The following is a 16,142-nucleotide window of genomic DNA, read 5'->3' as shown; positions in this document are numbered from 1 at the left end:
CCACACTGCACGGCAGGACACATCCGTGACTCACTGTTTTAGTCTTGCGCTGCTCCGGTTGCCTACACAAGACCCACGGTCTGACATTTACTGCTTGTCACTCTGCACCTGCTTTCATCTGAGGAGACAGCAGGGCCTTTCTGTTTTGGAGTACAGGGAACATGTCATCCACCATGCTAAATTGGATGCTGAGGTGTGCCACCTGCTGTACACGCTCAGCTCAAAGCAGCTGTTTTCCAGTGCAGCAATGAAAAAAAGTTTTAATAAATACTTTTCTTTCAGAACACAGAAAAAAGTCAATCTAGAAAACAAAACTACTTCCCACACTGCCTTACCAGAAAAGATGACAATTTATAACTATGGAAACAAAGTGATAGAGACAACTTGGCATTTTGAAATTCAACTTAGCAAGATCTCAAAGGCATATATCATAATCAAAGAGGCCTATAAGTGGGAGTAAATTAGTATGTATGAGTATGATTTTAATAAATATTTTAAACGACATTCACATGAATAATGATGCCGGTAGTTTGACAGTGCTGGTGTTATTAGATCTCACTGCAGCTTTTGACACTGTCGATCACACAATCCTTCTGGATAGATTAGAAAACTGGGTTGGGCTCTCAGGAACTGTCCTCAGGTGGTTTAGGTCATATTTAGATGGCAGGGGATATGTAGTAAGGATTCGCAATCTCGAATCTTAGAGAACAACCATGACTTATGGAGTTCCACAAGGATCTATCCTTGGGCCCCTTATATTCAATCTGTATATGCTTCCTCTTTGTCATACTCTGTAACACCATAAGATCTCTTATCATAGCTATGCTGACGACACCCAGATTTATCTTGCACTCTCATCAAATGACTATGCTCCTATAGACTCTATATGTCTTTGTTTGGAGAAAGTAAAACAGTGGACGCAACAAAATTTTCTCCAACTAAATGAAGATAAGACTGTAATAATTCTGTTTGGCAACAAAGACGGGCACTTAGTACTTAGGCGTTATAAATAACAGCGTTACTAATGGGGTTACTTTTTTTCAGTAACGAGTAATCTAATTGATTACTTTTCCCATCTTAATAACGCTGTTACCGTTACTGCCAAAAAATGCGGCGTGTTACTATATTTGAAGCTGTTTTTTTCATCAGAACAACTAGATCTCTGAGTCTGTGCTGAGAGGCAAATACTTTTTTTTACTGTTCTTCCTTGGATAGTGGGCAGCGCGCGACGCAAGCACATAAATGCTGACGATTGGCTGAGGTTGAGTAAAATGTCATGGTAAGCCAATCAGAGGTAGAGTTGGGCGGGTGTTCGAAAGCACGGATAGTCGGACACACAAGAACATCACAAGCGAGTCAGTCAACGAGAGAGAGACAGGTATGGCGTTCAAGGAGAGGGATAACTTTTCCTGCTACAGATTTTCCACCGTGGTCAGAAAGGGGAGACACTTTGTTTCTCTTACTATATGACTCTATTTTGATTGGAGGCTAGTCTCACTTTGTCCCACAGCAACATTAAAATAGTTTAGATTTGTGTACATTGTTTCTGTTAATAATATGTATGTATTAAGTGTCCATTTCATTATAATATTCAGATTTATCATAAATAATTGAACATGCGCATGTATTTTAAGTTCCATTAAAGAGGGGCAGGTGGAGGTGGGGTCACATTTGAGCATTTAAAAATTTACTTGAAAGTAACGCAATAGTTACTTTCTGAAGTAACTAGTTACTTTCATAATTTGTAACTGAATACTTTTTGGAAGAAGTAACTAGTAACTGTAACTAATTACGTTTTAAAAATAACTTGGCCAACACTGCTCTAGAGGACTAAAAAGGAGTACCAAAGTCAAGATAACTGATGAAGACCTAAATTTTGGTCATCACATTAAAGCGGTAACTAAATATATAAATATACTAAACAACACAATAAATAAATACTTTCTGGCATCTCAAAAACAGCGAGAATCAGAAACTTTGTATCCAAACATGATCTAGAAAAGATCTTTCACACTTTTATTACTTGTAGGGTAGACTACTGCAATGCGCTTCTTACTAATGCTCCTAATAAGACCATAAAACAGCTGCAACTCATCCAAAATGCTGCTGCAAGAATACTCAAAAACACCAAGAGGAGAGAGCAAATTACCCCAATTCTGAAATCCCTGCACTGGCTTCTGGTTAAATTCAGAATCGATTTCAAGGCCTTACTTATTGCCTTCAAGTCTTTCAATGGTCTAGGCCCTAAATATATTGCCGACATGTTTATTGACTACGAGCCTGGTAGGTCTCTCAGCTCAGTAGGTACTGGTCAGTTGGTGGTGCCCAGAGTTCTTTCCAGGAGTGGTGAAACGGCCTTCAGCCATTATGTTGCCCACTGCTGGAATCAGCTTCCACTGGATCTAAGGCATGCACCAACTGTAACCATTTTTAAATCTAAGTTAAAGACTGTTCTCTTCTCCAGAGCTTTCAATTGGTCTCGCTTGATGGTATTTTAATTAATTTATTATTTGTTTTTAAACTATGTTATGCCTTTATAATATGTTTGTCTTCTCATGTATCTCAATTGTATATTTGTTGTTGTTGTTTCTGCCTGTAAAGCACTTTGAATGACCTCGGTGTATGAGAAAGTGCTCTCTAAATAAATTCGCCTTGCCTTGCCTATGCAGTATCACGTATGAGCTCCATTCTAAAACAAATATATAAATAAAATGCAGTTGTGAATATTACCTCAGTACTCTTGCCTCAGGCTAATTCACCTGACTGTCTTACCCTGTCTTGGCCACATGTATTGACTGTGCTGTGCTTCCACTCAGCACCCAGATCAATAGCGGTGGAGTACTGTACCTTCGGAGTGCACAGGCTGTCAGAAACCTATCCCATCGGGGTGGCTTCTAGCTCACCCAGTGGGAGCGTTTGCCCCATGTTGGACCATGTGAGTCCTGCATTGATTTTGTTCGGGTCCGACCTGCTGCCCTTTGCTGCATGTCATCCCCCATCTCTCTCCCCCTTTCATGCCTATCCACTGTCTCTATGTAAAGGGAAAAAGCCCCAAAAAATAATCTTAAAAAAAAAAAAGAAACCTCTCCTGTCATCCTTGTTACGTAACTGTGTGCGTAAATGGTTAATGCACCGTAGCCCCCAGTTAGAAGAACGCTGCACTGCACAATCCCAGACAGAATAACTAGATGAATAAAAGACAAGAGAGTTTTCCCCTATTGTTCTCTTAAACCTTCCTCCAAACTTCATCCAAAACAATCACATTAGTGTATAGACTTGTATATCAGACATCTCAGCTTCAGATTTATAAACAAATTGTGCTCATACTTATGTATGTTTTACTGCATTCCTAATGACCAATGTTGTGCTGTATTTAGGCAATAAGTCTATGCATTTAGTCAGTGACTTACAGTACACATAAATCACATTCTTAAATTGCTTTATGTATTTGCTTATACACTAATGAGGTTGATATACAGCAACTGAGTAAGGCTATGCATCATGAAAACATGTTTTTACTGTTAAATATTACATTTTTATAAGAGCAAGTGGATATTCGATTTTGGAGCAATATTAAAACATATAATAATGAACAAAACTTGCATTTTTCATGTTTACAGTAATTTAAGTGCTTTATAATGATTTCAAATGATTTTCCTGGCCAGACTGTATGAACTATGAAACGTGGACCATGATTCCAAGTAAAACTGCTTGAACGTCGCCCTCGTGTGGATCTCTGAGGAAAAGCAGCTGCTGGCTAAAACAATCGCTGAAGTAAACTAAACAAGAAAAAGGACTTATATGTGAGGTTAATTACAGAAACATCACACGTTTTTGAGAGTTTAGCACATAATATGAGAAACAGGCAGCTGTGTGTGTGTGTGTGTGTGTGTGTGTGTGTGTGTGTGTGTGTGTGTGTGTGTGTCTGACTGTACCTGCATGTGTTGAATGCCTGGGTGTGTGTACTGTTTTTGTTGAGATGTTTTAAGGTCATATCAGCACAAGTCAAGCACGCACACGCACACGCACGCAAGCACACACACACACACACACACACACACACACACACACACACACACACACACACACACACACACACACACACAGTCAGGCAGTAAAGCAAATAGTATCAAAGGCCTGGATGTTGTCTACGTTTCCAGGTGAAAGCTACTGTCTCCACCTCAGTAATACAATAATAAACAAACACACCCTGCCTCTCTGCTCTTTGAAAGGAAAATCATGCACATGTGTGTGTGTGTGTGTGTGTGTGTGTGTGTGTGTGTGTGTGTGTGTGTGTGTGTGTGTGTGTGTGTGCATTTGTGTGTGTGTACGTGAATGCGTGAGGATGTTACGTGCAAGACAATGCGTGTGCATGGACCAGTGTATATGTGTTTGTGTGTGTTCCAACTGTCGGCCCTCACATCTGGAGCCACTACAGACCTGGTGGAGGATCAGAGAACCATATCTGAGATCAAATCTGTCTCTTTCCCTTTATTAGAGCCTTCTGTGACCATGATTAATGAACGCTCCGTCACGATTTGACCAGCTTTCACGCCCCTTATGCACCAGCTCAGAACTTTAACCCCTCCGGCTCAGGTTGCTCCAGTCTAGGCCCTGAAATCACAGCACGGTCAGAGGTCTCCAGTCTATCGGCACCGGATCAAATGGCTGCTGGATCGAAGAAGACAAGAACGCCGTCCTGGTGCCTGAGATTGTGTAAGTGAGAGACAGGCAAGGAGAAAACATGTAAACATAACTCTTTTACACACGTGTTTAAAGGTCCACTCACCATTCATAAAGACATTAAGGACTGTATAAAAATGATTGGTGTGGTGAGGGGGCTGAAACTTTTACTTAAGAAAAGAAGAAGCAAAACCCTCCCCAATAAATTTTATATTTTCTTCTGACCCTCCTCTTGATACCACACTTGTATCTCAAAATAATATGACAGTATTGAATTGATACAAATTGAATAATAATTTAAAAATTGAAAATTGTGTACTTTCAATTAAACTTTAGCCACCAAATTGTACAAACATAACAAAATTGTACTCTACTTTTTAAATTAACCAAAAGGTGCGTCGGTGAGCAATGTCACTTTTACTTAAACTTGAATATGGCATCAGATTACTGTATGTTGTAGCCTGATATGTTTAAGAATAAAATATAAATAGAAATGAGTAAAGTCAAAAGACCCTACCCTTCTCTCATGAAAGTGAAAATATATATATATATATATATATAAACCCTCCCCCTTTTCTGACCCTCCCAATTATTTTTCTGCAGTCCCTTAATGAGTTTCTTCTCAGTTGCATCCTCACCAATCGATTTTACATTCCTCAATGAACAGCATTGATTCAGTTTATTAAGCTGCTCGTGAGTCTAAAAGATGGGGTTATTTTAATTCACCTGCCACTATATGTCAACAGTGTTACCTTCAGACTGAAGCTGATGAAAGAAACCAAAGAGTCAGAATGGGCTTTAAATGCAACAAGTGTTACACACTGTATACTCATACACATATCTCCACCACAACAAACTGTCCCTGCTGTGGGACAGCATGGTGCAAGACTGCAGCTGCAGACGAGGGTTAGTGGGAGCTATAGTGAAGATGTGTTGAAGATTGTGAGGCCCAAATATCCCAGAGCAGCTGGACTCAGTGTGCCTCTCTCGTCTCTGTGTAAACAATGGGCCAGGCAACGTTAAGCAAAAACACATGAGACTCGTTTCTATTCAAACTATCTTCATTGTTGTGTTTGCTGACAGGCCCTTCTGCACGAAACACATGTTTGAACTTATGATGGGTCTGAGGGTGCTATTAGTGGTGTTTTAACCCCAGAGAATTTCAGACCATTCAAGGGCCACATTTCATGGGCTGGAGCCCTGTTTTCTAGATGCTGTGACCACATTCAATCCAGATTAGAATTATTATTTGAACATTATATGACACATGCATGTGTTGAGTACAAAGCACCGTAACCGCACAGCCTTTCAAATTATTTCTTCATTTTTCACAACTGGTACTTTGGCAAGTAAGAAAATGTGAAGGCGGACCTTTTAATGGAACATTGTGGCATTGTGGTATTATTTTTATGTACCCATGGACTTCAACACTACACAAATACAATTTCAAAACACCCAAATTGGGGTTAAATGCCTTGCTCTAAGGTACCATGTCAGTATTTGAGTAAAGGTCCCATGTCATTCTCATTTTTAGGTTCATACTTTTATTTTGGGTTTCTACTAGCACATGTTTACATGCTTTAATGTTCAAAAAACTATTTTTCTCATACTATCTATCTGAATATACCTGCATTCACCTTCTGTCTGAAACGCTCGCATTGGTCGGCGTGTCCAGGTCTTCCGCATCTCGGATTCTCTGCACCATCATTGCAGTCAGGGAATGACTATAACGGCACTGTATCGGCACTTTTTACATACAGTATTAAGTATAGTTGTGACATCACAACTGTATGAAAGTCCTGGCGTCTCATTTAAAGGCACAGTTTCTGGCTGTGCATTTTTCTGTGAGCATTTTGAAGCACCTAGACCTGCTTCATAAGAAGAAAAGACGTTCAAATCTCACCTTTTACAAAATGGGACCTAAAGATGAATACATGTACTTTACTCACTTTATCCGTTCATATTATTACAGCTAACGAGTGTCAGGAATGCAAACTGGTGGCCTTTGGTGTTAAAAGCTCACACTTATTGAGATAGCAGTTCATTATGTGGAGGACAGTGAAAATTGAAATTACTAAATACCTTACTTATTTATCCTTTATACTAAATACAATAATGTTCCTTCCCATAGGATCAAAAATGTACTCTAAAAACATGTTTTAAACATGTATAAAATCTCCAGGGAGCATCAGATTCTGGCATTTCTGGCATAGAGTAATAAGTGCATTATGTTAGAAAGAAACTGTGAAAGAAAAGAAAAGACCTAAGGCAACATTGAACAAAGAATTGATCAGTTGGTCTGAGAATAATACATTGGTACACATTTTCTGTATTATCTACTTTAATCACTGGAGTATGAGCCAAGCTGTTGTCTAACAGCTTGCTCCATGTTCTAAGCAGTACGCACCACTCCCAGCCAGCAGACTCTGGCCACTCTGCGTTACCTCGGCTCTGATCGCCTGCCAGGGGAAATAAATAAATAGGAGTAAACCAATAATGAAAGTCAGATGATTATGTGACAATGATGTTACGGGAAACATTTCAGGCTCAACATGTGATGCACAGACGTGTTATGTATTACTTTGTAAAAAAGAAAGAAAACAAAGCATTATATATTATTTGATATCTGCAAACATTATGACATCCTGTCTGTATGGGCTTAATTATTTACTGCCATACTATCATTGCTGGATGTTGTTTTTAATTAAATGAAGATCACAGCTCATTTATGTTTTCATTTAGTTTATGTTTGATCACAATAACTTCTTAATTAGAAGTCTCAGATCAAAGTCATGGCACAGTGTTTCTCTGACACAATAATGGATGACACAGAGAGGCTGAGAGCCAACGATGTGTTGCAAACTTTGTGTGAATTGTCATGACTAGGTTCTGGTAGACCTGAAAGAGTCTGTCTCAGATCCTATTAAACCTTTTTTTCTTATCAACCCCTTTACTGCCTTTATCACGGTGGGAGGTGAACGTCAGGCTGCACAGGCATACAGATTACACACGTGCCTATTCATTTGCAGACACACACACACACACACACACACACACACACACACACACACACACACACACACACACAGCTGCCCGTTTCTCATATTATGTGCTAAAAAACAGCCCTTTCTGTGATGTTTCTGTAATTAACCTCACACATCAGTCCTCATGTGAGAATCTCAGTTTGACAGAACTGGAAAATCTGTTCCCTGCTATTTGACACAAAATAACCTTCTTTTAAGGCTAAGATGGTGTATTGCTAATACAATAAGAATCAGCCTGATGATTAGAGTGTAGAGTGTCTGGTTACTAAAATGAGTAAATGTTTCCACTCCAACTGCCGCTGCCTATTTTGTGAATAAGGAAAAGGACAAAGAAAAGTCCTTATTAACCGCATTAACTGTATTTTTTTATTCCCATAGAAAAGCATTGTCAACAGCAGAATATCATACCGTGCAATTTTCTTCTAATGAAATATTGGCTGATACAGTATTGACTGTAACTAAGGAGGTGTGCGGGACGGCCAGACAGAGCTGATTAGTGAAGTGGGAACGGGTGTGTGGACGGCTGTGGCAGTCAGGTGATGTGGGACATATACCCCGTTTTACACGTACATGGTTATTGGGAAAAACTGAGACATTTCCCTTCGTTTGTGCCCTTCGTTTACACGCAAATGGAGAATTCGCCTCTGAAAACGATTCTTTCTAAGAACTCCGACCAGAGTGGAGATTTTGGAAAACTTTGTTTGCATGTAAACTGAGACAAACAGAGGTTTAGGCAGCCGAGGAAGTGAGGAAGAGAAGAGAGAGGAAGTGATTCGTTGCTGTTGCTATTTTCGGGATTCTGATTGGCTAACGTGGGCTTATGCTTCTCGTTACACTGCCATCTACAGGTTTGGCATGCTCTTGACGGCGTATATACACGGGTGCGTGTAAACGAACACTTTTCTGAAAACTGACAGCTGTGCACGATGTTATTTTTGAAAACAGAGAGGTTGAAATATCCGTTTATGAAAATAGCCGGCCACGTGTAAACAGTCTAACAGAGCCAGACTGTGACAAATATAGGGTCCCACACACACACACACACACACACACACACACACACACACACACACACACACACACACACACACACACACACACTCACACACAGATGACAAACTGATCAGATATGTTTTAAATATAGAATATTCTGTTAAATACATTATGCAGCTTGCAGCTTGCATTGTACAAAATAAAATGAAAATGTCCCCAAATCTAACAGTTGTTGAATGCTATAACAGTTAGCACACTGAACACCAATACTGTATGTCCCCAATGCAGTGTGTTCCAGTGTGCCAATTAACTGATTATTGAGAATCAATTGAGAATGAAACCTTTACATATAGTGCACTGTTATACAGTGAATTCCATCTGCAAGGATGTTTTGCCTCAGTTTGAATGGAAACGCCCATTCACAGACATGTAAAACTCACAACTGTGTGTAACAGGTTTGTACCTCTGCTCTCGGTGCTGCTGACTGTGAAATGTTAGAGAGTTAGAAAGACAATTATATTGTGTTACGGGCCTCCACTGTCAGCTTTAACAGACAGTTACCTCTTCAGCACTCTCTGCAGTAGACCGACTGTCGCTCATCATCAGATGGTTCTGATTAATGTGATTAAATGCTGCTTGCTCAAATCATTGTTTGTTAATGACACAACTTCCTTGGTACTTGCGTTCTGCATTTTACCACGCTGACGACTTTCACAAACTCCCCATTTACAGGGAATAGTAAAGACAGCCAAATAATAAAAGCAAACATTTACAGATTTACCATCTGCTCCTGCTTACCGGAACATTTACAGTTTTAAAGTCACCACTTCCCACCCATTTTCAAACTGCCTGTTCTTTAGAATAAAGCCCGCCTTGTTAAAGATTGCAGAATTTATTTGTTGCCTGAAGTCCAATTTGTTCGGTATTTGTTTATATTGCATCTCACATATCTTAGATTGGCCCTCAGTGCCTCTGTCACAGTGACCTGTAAGTCTGCATGCAGGGACAAGTGCCTAGTGGTCCTCATAAAGCAAATTATGGAACACGGTTTTTATTAAGGTCAGTGACCATGGGAACACTGCCGGTCTGTCTTGTATTTTCAGCATGTATATTCTTTTAGCAAGGCGAGTAACAGGAAATTGTAAAACAACAGGTAGTTTCAACCAAACACTTTGATTGGCCAAAGACGTGTTCCAGTCATACTTATAATTCCTCATAAACAGAGCTAGTGTTTCTTTATAAACAAGAAAGTGGTTGTCATGCTTAGTCTTGTGGTAGCCAGCAAACCCGTGTTGATTTTAATGTGGTTTGTAAATCCCTATTTAGAGCAGCCACCCTGTTGTGATTAGAGAGGCAGTTTCAACTGATGCCTTTATGTATAGGGATACGAAATGTTTACAGTAAAACTCTAACCATAATTTACCAACTGTATGAAGGTTGTGATACAGCCTCTTTACTGAATAGGGTTAAACTACAGTAGTTAGTTAGGACTTCAGGTTTCTGCTAATGGGAACTCAGTTATTTTTCCTGGTCTGTGTGCACTTGTATGGAGAATGTCCTCACCTGCAAAAAGACAGCACAGGTTTGTTCAAATGCCATTTTAACCATTTTCCAATCAAGTTAACTCTTTTTTTTAAAAAGATTTTTTGTGGCATTTTAGGCCTTTGACAGCTTATACATGAAAGGGGAGAGAGAGGGGGAATGACATGCAGCAAAGGGCGGCAGGTCAGGATTGAACCTGCATCCGCTGCGTCGAGGACTGAGCCTCTGTACATGGGGCGCAGCCCCTACCAGGTTAGCTGGCCAGGCGCATTACAGACATGAAGGGCCCTATTTTAACGATCTGAAACGCAAGTATCAAATGCCAAACGGCAAACGCAAGTAGCTTTGTGGGCGGATCTCGGGCGTTGTTGCTATAGAGGGTTTTCACCGACGTCACGTTCTGGGCGCTAACCTGGATGCGTGGCCATACTGGAGGCACTCGGTGTAAACAACTGAATGGAGTAATGGAGTATTGTGCGCTTTGGATACTTTAAGTGAATGTAGCCATGTCTAAACAACAGAAAAGCTCATCAAAACGCGTCCAAGATGCAAAGGCCTATAGGGAAGGACTTGGACCACAAGAAAAGGCGCGATATTTCGAGAAATTACGGTTTATTGGCGGTGCAGATCCCTACAAGTTGGCTCCCTCTTCTTGGATCCATGATGACCCGGTGATTCTTCCTTCAGTTGCATATCCCGATATAGTCAACTCCCTCGTTTTTCTCGCCGTGCCCATACACAGCGGAAGACCTTAGCTAAATCCTACAAAGGTTTGGAGGCCTATAACCAGATGGTGTGTGGATGGGTGAGGGAGAGGCAGTACCAAGTCATCAACGACCGTTGTGTTGTGAAGGTCAAAGTAAGTAATGCGATAACGTCTTTAATCCACCTAACCTTAACTGTATGATATCATTGTGATACTCCAGGTGTAGCCAAGTGACTCTCAATCGGTTTTTTTCATTTCAAAGACCGAACAAGACAGATTTTTCCCCCGTAGATCCTGGTTGAGCTTTGCCAACCACAAGCGCCTCCTTTCCTCTGATAACTTCTGGCATTCCTCTCCCTGGTTTTTAATAACTTTTGGAAGTCGATAATATTCCAAATGTTTTCCTCTGTCTGACCTATTGGTACAAACTAAAACACGGCAATAATTAACCATTTTCCTTGATGAAGTTCGGGATCTACTTCAGTGCCTGTGCTTTGTTGTGATGCGGGGTACCTCCAATATGGCGACTTCTGGTCTGATGACGCGTCGTGAAAACTCTCTGTTATACCATTGGGATAAATGACTCTTGCACCCAACGCAAATCTAAAATGGGTTGGTCTGAAGTAGCTACATTACTCATAGGTTTGGTTTGGGCGTAACGTGCAATAAATCAGAGCGTTATCTCACATTCCCTTTAAAAGCAGGCGCGCTTGTTCCATGGCGGATTGCTATTATCATGGCGGATTTGCTAGGCGCACGCTCTTAATACATCCATGGGCGCATGCCAGGAGCGGTTCACAGCCGAGGAGACTGACGTTTGCTATTGATTTTTCATTTTGACAAAATGTAAATAAAGAAATGTTACAAAAACATACTTTCCAATGTTTTGGGCTCACTCTTGCTGAATCACAAGGTTATGAATGCATGGTGATATTTTTGCAATGTAGTCTAACATTAGACCGAGATTACCTCACTATAGACGATGCAGCTCTTCTGTCTCTCCTCTCCCGTGTTGTTGATGGGGCATTTGGGTTAAGTGGCATCGGCACATGCAGTTCAACATCACATCTCCTTAGGTCCTCTAATATTTCCTGATTTATGTCATCAACACATCCATGATTCATGGAAATATTGTGTAAAACAAGGTCATAGTTTTCCTGGTATTTATGTATGGTTTGCAAAAATGGGAACTGCTGGGTCCATGAGATGAAAGAAGCAAAGTGTATGCGCCGTGTGCACACTCTACATTACGGCCAAGCATGCGCCCTTAAAATAGCATCTAAATAACACGCCACTGACTTTAGACTAGGTTTTTCCTGATCTGTGACGAAATTGTTTTCTGAAACTGCAAAATAGCACTAGGGAACGTTTGCGCCGGAACACGCCTACTCTTTTTGCTGAACCGGCCCCTGGAGCGCAAGTTCATTCCCTAATTTACCAACATGAGTCTGTGGAGGGAAAAGTCTGATGTGCGTCAGTTGCAAAATAGGAATGATACATGCGTCGGTGTACAAACTCAATTGCGCTGGGTGCAAGATAGGGCCCGAAACATTTAAAGGGGAAATTTCTATTTGGTAGGACTGCTAACAACTCATAGACTCATAGACAAACATGACAAGGGGCCCCTCAGAAATGGCTGTAGGGAAACTTCAGAAGGCGAAAGTTCTTGTTAACTTTTACTGAGGAGCAATAGAAAGCCTCCTGACTAAAAATATTACAAACTGGGATGGTTTGTGCATAGCCCAGGACAGGACAGCTCTGCAGCAGGAGATGAAAACGGCCCAGAAAATCCCTGATGCCCGTCTAAGTATCAGTGATCTCGGTGAGGTGCCTGCACAGAGCCCAAAGAATACCCAGTCCAGCGTCAGCCTGTTCATCCCGCTGCCTTTTGGCAAGCGATACAGATGTATGTACTGCCGTACCACCAGACTACTGAGCAGCTTCTTTCCTCGGGCTGTAAGACTCCTCAACTCAACCTTCCTAGTTTTTTTTTCTTTTCTTGTGTAGCATAAAGGGACTACAGCCCGCATTTTATTTAACACCCTGTGTTGTAGAATGACAATAAACGGACCTTGTAACCTTGTACGTAGACACATAGCTTTTTGGTAAGGGGTCACAAGCGAAAAGAGTTGGGAACAACATATAACAATAATTTGAATTTTATAAGATGATCACCTATTTTTATGTAAAATAAGTATAAAGAAGTATCAATTATACTGGAAAAAGTTGTACTTTTTATAACTCTGTTTGATACTCCCTATAATAAGCAAATTAAAAGTATCACATAAGGTAATTGGACTTGAAGCATTAGTGCGTAATCTTTTGATATTAATGAACGTCCGTTACATTCAAGCCATTGCCAAATGAGTTGCTACAAAGCTAAATAAGACTATCAGCTCCACACAACTCTCTCTGTAGTTCTCAGTGTGTCTATGTTCAGAAGATTCTGGCGTCCGGTAACTTTCCCCATGCAGAAACTCGAGTGGTCACGGCTTCGATCATGTGGACGTGCCGACAGTTTTATTGTCATTACTTAAAATATCTCATGGGGGCGGCAGAAACTACGCACTATAGCTTTAAGTACAGTACTTGTACCTACTGTTGAGCAGCCTTGCCATTTACAGTCTTTTATTTTTTTCCCCTTTGTTGTGTCTGGTGACAGTTTATATTCCTGTCACTCATTTTGGATGACCTCCCAACTTTCTTCTGTATTCCTGTTGTTCCACTTTTTCATCGTTTTTACTTTTTGTGTACCCGCTCCATGTCTTACCCTGTGTTTTCTCATTTTATAATTGTCCTTTTCTTGTCGCTTTGATTGTATGAAGCCTCTGCTATAAAGGTAAAGGTGCTTTATTGTCACATACATGTAGTGAAATTCATTCTCTGCATTTTACCCATCCCTCAAGGGCAGCCATTTACAGCACCCAGGGGCCAAGTCCAGATCTGAGCCAGTGCCACTAACTGGAGAACCTAGTACATGTTTTTTGATGGTGGGGGAAACCAGAGCAACCATACAAACTCCAGCACAACCTGGATTTGAACCCAGAACCTTCTTGCTGTGAGGCCACAGTGCTAACCATTGGGCCACCATACCGGCAGTGATTACGAGTAACACAAATATCTTTAATACCTCAGAAGGCATTCTTTGAGATTGTGGGTGGGTAAAACATAAATGCAATACATACATTGTGCAGCTGTCTATGATTGATATTGTGAGTGCCACTTATTTTTTTCTTTTCACAGTTTAAGAGCCCTTGCAATATTTCACCCTGTTTGTCTAACACAGCCACACGCACATAGAACACATGCTGACACTGTGCGGTAGCAAGACCTCACATACAGGGAATGAGATTTAGTACGCAGCTCTAATTAGAATTGCTTGTCATCGTTATTCATCCAGTTGATCTAATTACTGTAACTCTGGGTTCCTAGGAAGCACATTGTCCATTTTATTAAAGCATGGCGATTACCCTGGGAAGCATGGAGCTGAGTGGACAGTGAGCAGACCTTCGCTTTGGCTCAGTGTACCATTACTGAGAGAAAAACTAGCCCCATTAGTCGCCCTGTCTCTGTTCCCTTTGGGACGTCACCTCCAAAAGTCAGTTAAAGGAGAATTCCGGCCAATTTTTGATAAGTGTGTTCAAACAAAATATCACGCAGCAGTTCCGTGTGTATTTGTAGCTCATCCATTTTGTGTGTGATCGATCTGCTGTTGGTGAGTAGGAGGCTTGGCAGTGTCGATCAGTGTGGTAGTTCCCTTAGCTGCGCTAGCAGACACGACCTTGCTTCTCGGACCGATCTGCACACTGTTTACCTTTTCCTGCTACACCGGGACTTCAGCACGAGACTACTGATATCCCTTTCTAACGTTTCCATGTAATTACATAATCACTAAAATAGTCATAACCACTACAGTGCTCAATTACCTATTTTTGAAAAAAGTTTTCGTCGCGAAAGGCATGATCTGTCCTCTGGAGGACATAGCCAGACCACTGGGCGCTCACTGGATTGTTTTCGGGAGCAGGAGGCAACGAAGGCGGGGAGAAATCAGAAGCAAGGATGCCGGCCGGGTTGCTAGCGCGGCTAAGGGAACTACCAGACAAATCGACACTGCCAAGCCTACTACTCACCAACACCAGATCGATCACACAAAATGGATGAGCTACAAATACACACGGAACTGCTGCGTGATATTTTGGCTGAACACACTTATCACGGATGGCAGCTAGCAGTTAACAGCTAACAGCTAGCTACCAGCAGGATCGAGACCGGGTAGGTGAATTAAAACAATGTCTGAGTTGAAAACGCATCTTGTTGTCACATAAGGGCCCTGTTCATTTGCATTTTGTGTCTGTTAAGAGGCACAAAGGCACTCTAAAACCTGCCCCGACAACTGCCGTTTTAGCTCAGTGGAAGCTTGTACACGTAGCTGCAGCTACTCCGTGTTGTCTACACCGATTCAGGTTGGGTTTTTTTCAATCGAAAGTACACGCATATTTATAGCGTTCAAGATTAACGTAAAAATTGGCCGGAATTCTCCTTTAAGACTTAAAATATTTCCTTTGAGCGTGAATGGAATGATGGATAATCCTGTGCTTTCCATTGTGTGTGTCCTACCACCATCTCTGTGTGTGACTTACTGCATGCAGGAATGTTTGTCCCAGGCCACACAGCTGTGCTAGATATGGTGCAGCCTGACTGCACAGCCTGATTCACGACAAGGGTTTCACATTATCTTTTCAGAGCTGTTTAATTCGCAGTTTAGTCCACAGATTTATACATTTTCCCCATTCAGTTCCCCACTTCATGCTGTCAGAGTGTAAATTAAAACTCAGCTGGGAGACTAGCGTTCCAACTACACACACTTTTTCACTGTCGTATATCTGACTTTTGCCTCCATGTGGTCCCATTTAGCTAAAGTGGTAGATCACTGCCAGACGTAGGGCTCTGATTCCTGTGACAATGCATGCTGGAAAAGAATATGCAATCACACAGTATGCTACATTTGATTATGGATTTTGAATGTCATGTAGTGCAATAGGCTCAAGTATTTAACCTTTCCTGTGAAGGAGGTCTACATTATAGAGATCCTGATGCAAAAAAACTAAACACTATAGTGTTTTCCTTCCCCCCCTCCCTAAGTATTTGTATTGCAGATCTTTCAGACTAGAGTC

Source organism: Sander vitreus, chromosome 1 (assembly GCF_031162955.1).
Source record: "Sander vitreus isolate 19-12246 chromosome 1, sanVit1, whole genome shotgun sequence".
In the NCBI taxonomy this organism is placed as follows: Eukaryota; Metazoa; Chordata; class Actinopteri; order Perciformes; family Percidae; genus Sander; species Sander vitreus.
This window is presented reverse-complemented; position numbering follows the sequence as displayed.